The following is a 5,612-nucleotide window of genomic DNA, read 5'->3' as shown; positions in this document are numbered from 1 at the left end:
AGAGGGTCAGACCAAATGTCCATCTAGCCCAGGTTCCTGTCTTCAGACAGTGGCCAATGCCAGGTGCCCCATAGGGAGTGAACAGAACATGCCCATTCTGGCAAATAGAGGCCAGGGAATGCCATTTGTAAAGAGGTCATGGGCTAGCCACAAATATTTGTTCTCATAGTTGTACATCCAGTTAGTAGGAAGATCATTTTTCTTTCTTCAACTTGTCTCCCAGGCCCTAGATCTTTGGGCATCATATGCTCATGATTCCATATCTACTGAGAAGTAGGAAAACAGGAACTGTGATTAGAGCTCTGTGTCCTTTCCTTCTGAAGTCTAGCATTAATGGTTATGGTGCAGTAAGGCTAGGGTTGTGTCTATACAGCACCCTAAACTTGAAATAAGATGCACAATTTGCACTCCGCAAATTGCGTATCATATTTTGCATAGCCTATTTTGAAATGTGGCGCTTCTACACAGCACCAAATGTCGAAATAATGTGCTATTTCAAGCCATCCCTTATCCCTCATGCAACAAAGTTTATTGGGATGGCAAAATAGTGTGCCCATTATTTTGAAAAATATTTCAAAATAACGGGCTGCTTCTGTAAATGTGGGGTAGGTATTTCGGGATACCTCCAGGATCCCAAAATAGTCATGCACTGTAGAAATGTAACCTGAAATGTAACTTAACTTAGTTCTGTAACTAGAAACTCAATATGTAAAACATGAGGACCATATAAGGAGGACAGCACTCTGAACTTGCTCATCATAGGCAGGGCTTGACAAATAATACAATCTACTCATCCATGGCGTGTAGATTGTAACCTGGAAGAGCCGGGTTCGGGCGATCTGTGCATGCGCAGATCGCCGGACAGCGCGGCTGGTGAGCCCTGATCATAGTCAAGGAGAAAATGTGTTCTTTACTTGAATATGATGCATATAGTCAGAGCCACAAAAGTCTCCAGGGGTCACATATAACCTATGTTAAATTGCAGTAACACCACTGAGCTGTGGAGATCTCTGGGGACAGATCCCTTGCTCGCCCCTCAAGTCCTGAAGGTCCTAATAGAAAGAATAAAGACTCCAACAAGCCAAGAAGGAAGCATGACCTCAGAGACAGAAACTGACCTGCATTTAGCAGCTGCTGCACCTCTCACAGTAAGTTAGACGACAGACATGTATTTCTCTGCTTTGTGACAAACATGCTGATGGAAAGCTAGATGAGTGGTATAATATTGTCATCTGGGCACTTCTTTTCTGAAGTACTGTTTCCTGGATTCCAGCTGTGCTTTCTGTGGCAGATTTAGAGTATGTGGCTGATTCACTTAATAATATCTGGCAATTAGAAAGTCTTTGAATCAGATTTCTTACAGTGCTTTGCAAATGTTTTGTGCAACTCATAACATGCCTTGATAGGTCCTACACATTTTTACAGCTATGGGACGCTAAGGCACACATGGAGTGAATTGCTCTCGGTCATTCATCAAGTTAGTGACAGGAGTGAGAATTTAGTCCAGCAGGTATCAGAAGGGGAGAGCGTGTGATAGTGTTAGGAAGAGACCTCTTCTTTTACCATGCTCTCCTTTCAGGCAACATGTGCCATCTTTGAAGTGGTGTCAGCATTGCAGTTGAGCAAAACTGTGCAGGAGCTGTTCCCGGAGTTGTTCACTGTTCTTCTGCAGCAGATCAGCCAAACCCTAGGACAAAAGATGCCTTTGCCCAGGATGAGACGCCGAAGGAGGTTATTTAGAAAAGGACAACAACTATGTGAGGGCAACCCTTGCAGGTAATTAGAAGAAAGGGAGCAAAACAAAGAGAATCCCAGTCCATTTGTGTGACACTCCCCAGGAGTTCTCAGGGTTATGAGGCACCTTACCATCACCTGCTTTTAATATGAGAAAGTCTTGTTTGTGCTTGCTATAGGTCAGTTCCCTGAAACCACCAAGCTCTGGCAACACAAACACTACTATCTAGGCCTCCTCAGGCCTCAGTCTCTTTGTCCTCTCTTTCTGACTACAGCTTAGAGAATCTCTATCAACAGATTCTCCTCTAAGAGAAGTCTCCCTGCGATTTACGTGCATCTCCCCACCAATCGGCTTTCCCCCATCTCTTAGTTTAAAAACTGCTCTACAGCCTTTTAAATGTTTAGTGCCAGTAGTCTGGTTCCACCCTGGTTTAGGTGGAGCCCATCCTTCCTGTATAGGCTCCCCCTCTCCCAAAAGTGTCCCCAGTTCTTGATAAATCCAAACCCCTCTTCCCTACACCATCGTCTCATCCACGCATTGAGACTCTGAAGCTTTGCCTGCCTACCTGGTCCTGCGCATGGAACTGGAAGCATTTCCAAGAATGCCACCATAGAGGTCCTGGATTTCAGTCTCTTTCCTAGCAACCTAAATTTGGCCTCCAGGACATCTCTCCTACCCTTCCCTATGTCATTGAGACCTACATGTACCACGACCACCGGCTCCTCCCCAGCACTACACATAAGTCTATCTAGATGCCTCTAGCATTTTGTCTCTTTTGCTCTCTGTTTCCCTCAAACACTCCTGTGGATGTCCCTTTAGGCAGATTCCTTATTCATGGGAGAATAGGTTTGTTGATTCTATAGCCCCACTCTAGCCAGGCAATCAGGTACATTTCTATCCAATTAGGCTTTCTCTGGGGAAGCTAATTAGTACTAGTAGTTACCAGAGTGCTGACCCCAAGTACAAGCTCTCAGCACCCTGTCACATCTCGCTGGACATAGGGCCCCAAAATATCCATTAGTGATCACTAATCTCTCTGTGTCCCAGCTTTTGGGGTCTGATTGTGAATTTTTTCCATATTACTGTACTGTGCTAGTGCCCATACACCTTGCAGATAGGAGAAAGTGACTGCAAAATGTTGTCCATAGCAACACTAGTAATATGAGATGTATGAGACTGAAATACCTCCTGGGAATTAAGTCCTTCCAAAAACAGTGGTCCCCAGGATACTGTCAATGGATGAACTGTCAATGAACAACAGACCTGACAAGTAACTGGGGTTTCCTGACTGCTTAGGCTGTGCCTTTCTATTGGTTACTACAGTTCTGTGCCTCTTTTCCCCCAGGCTTTCTATTGAAGCATTAGAGGCTGTGCTTCTCAAGGCTATGAATGAGAAGCTGATACGAACTCTCTGGAAGCAGAAAACTTGGATGCTTCTTGAAAATCCGCAGACTCACCACGAGGGGGTGTGTTTGCTGGTGAGGTAAGAGATCTAGGAGACAGCACTTCATCCTCAGGGATCGGCAACAAATAGAGTGACTGACAGGGAACTTTCAGGTATAGCTTTGTGCGGGGTGCCCTGGGTGAGAAACACAGAGCTTCCATGCGTAGGTTTTAGAGTTGTATGGTCATAGCAGCTAAGCTTTTGAAGTGCACAGTCTGCCCCATAAGTGGTTCCTTTTGTCTTCCAGGGTTCTGCAAAGATCTGGACTAATAACAGTGGAGATCATACAGAGCCTCCTTCCCTGGGTAAATTCCCCATCAGAAAAGCAGCGAGTCACCAGCACAGCTTTCTTTGCTCAGGTATGAGCAGTTCCACCATTAGGCTGTTATCTGTTGTTTACCTTTCTCTGAGGAATTGTACAGTTCAGTTCATAGGAATTCATTTTAGATAGTAGAATGTGTCCTTTATAAGGAAATCTCATAAGGAACTTCATTACACCTTTCTTAATCATTTTCTCTTTGTTATTTTTGGGGCCTATACTAGCCTAGCCTAGCTGCCTATTCTAGTTGCTGGTTAAGAGAGAGTGAGCAAGATATAGATAGGCTACGTCTACATTGGCAAGATTTTGCGCAAATAGGGTATGTCTACACTACAGCACTAATTCGAATGAACTTAATTCAAATTAGTTAATTTGAAATAAGCTAATTCGAATGAGTGCATTTAGACCTAAAAACTAATTCGAATGAGCATTTTGCTAATTCGAAATAGCATGTCCACATTGAGTGGACCCTGAACCGAAGTTAAGGCTGGCCAGAACCAGTGCCGTCAGGGCATCAGGTTAGGACTTAAGGTGTGGAGCTGCTTCCTCAGGCTAGCCGAGGGCTGTGCTTAAAAAGACCTGACCCCCACCCCGGACAGACAGTTCTCAGGATTCCCCGCTTGCATGTCTAACTCGATGGGGACATCAAAGCAGTCCTGCCTTGGAGTGCCCTGAATGCCCACACTCGGCACATTTCAGCACTCGACCATCAGCCCGGCTGCACTTGCCGCAGGCTGCCATCTGGGGGAGGTCAATCAGGGGGCTATCAGGATCCAGGAGGCCCTACAGGAAAGCTTCCACCCCGAGGAGCCCGCAGAGCCACCCCAGTCCTCCCCATCGGGGGCTCGTGCCCCATTCCTCCCTCACCTCCTTCCACTTACCCTTCCCGAGCCCCCTCTTCCTGATGTAAAAAATAAAGGACATGTGTTCAAAAATAGAAACTCTCTTTATTTAACAAAACTGGGGGCGGAGGGGATTAACCTCTGGGGGACTGGGAAAAGGAGGTGGGAGAGGGGAAGAAAGAGGGTGGGAGAGGGGAGGTGGAAACCTGGGAGGAGGGAGCTGGAAGGGGGAAGCCAGGAGAAGAAGGAGGAGGGGAAGTATAAAACTATGGTACGCCATATCTTCAGAACTGTGTACAGATGTGGTCTTCTCACCTCAAAAACGATATGGCCTTGGAAAGGGTTCAGAAAAGGGCAAGTACAATGATTAGGGGTTTGGAACAGGTCCCATATGAAGGGAGGCTAAAGAGATTGCGACTTTTCAGCTTAGAAAAGAGGAGACTGAGGGGGGATATGATAGAGGTCTATAAAATCATGAGTGGTGTGGAGAGGGTGCATAAAGAAAAGTTCTTCATTAGTTCCCATAATAGAAGGACTAGAGGACACCAAATGAAATGAATGGACATCAGGTTTAAAACTAATAAAAGAAAGTTCTTCTTCACACAAAGTTCTTCTTATAGTCAACCTGTGGAACTCCTTGCCACAGGAGGCTTTGAAGCCTAGAACTATAACAGAGTTTAAAGAGAAGTTAGATAAATTCATGGAGGTTGGGTCCGTGGAGTGCTATTAGCCAGGGGGTAGGAATGGTGTCCCTGGCCTCTGTTTGTGGAAGGCTGAAGATGGATGGCACGAGACAAATGGCTTGGTCATTGTCTTCGGTCCATCCCCTCTGGGGTACCTGGTGTTGGCCGCTGTCGGCAGACAGGCTACTGGACTAGATGGACCTTTGGTCTGACCCAGTACGGCCATTCTTATGTTCTTATGTACTAAGCGCAGGGCTCAGGGTCGGGGGTCTCACTGGAACAACTTGATTTTCATGCAAACCTGCTCCTGGGTTTGGATGTGGCCTTTGGTGGCCAGGCTGGCAGCTATCCTGCCCTAGACGGCTGCATTCCTGTGCCTAGTGTGGAGGTCGTGGACGCTGGAGGCCTCCCCCCAAACCTCGATAATGTCCACGATCTCTGCACTAGACCAGGCAGGCGCCTGCCTCTTGTGGCCCTGGGCAGGCTCCTAGGAGCCGCCAGCCTGGTCCTGGGAAGAGGCGGAGGGCTGGGTGGCAGCGGGTGGCTGGCTCATGCCATGCCAGGTGCAGGGTCTGCTGGCTGGGTGCTG

At 46.9% G+C, this 5,612-nt stretch overlaps 1 long non-coding RNA gene across 1 annotated transcript; it reads left to right on the top strand.

The window, feature by feature from the left end:
* Positions 1–1,628: 1,628 nt before the first annotated feature.
* Positions 1,629–3,771, top strand: LOC149523307 (uncharacterized). Its single transcript, XR_016347149.1, has 3 exons — positions 1,629–1,776; positions 3,081–3,218; positions 3,427–3,771. It is a non-coding gene; the product is annotated as an uncharacterized LOC149523307 (long non-coding RNA).
* Positions 3,772–5,612: the final 1,841 nt, after the last annotated feature.

Source organism: Pelodiscus sinensis, chromosome 18 (genome assembly GCF_052426305.1).
Source record: "Pelodiscus sinensis isolate ZL-2025 chromosome 18, ASM5242630v1, whole genome shotgun sequence".
Lineage (NCBI taxonomy): Eukaryota > Metazoa > Chordata > Testudines > Trionychidae > Pelodiscus > Pelodiscus sinensis.
This window is presented reverse-complemented; position numbering and strand designations above follow the sequence as displayed.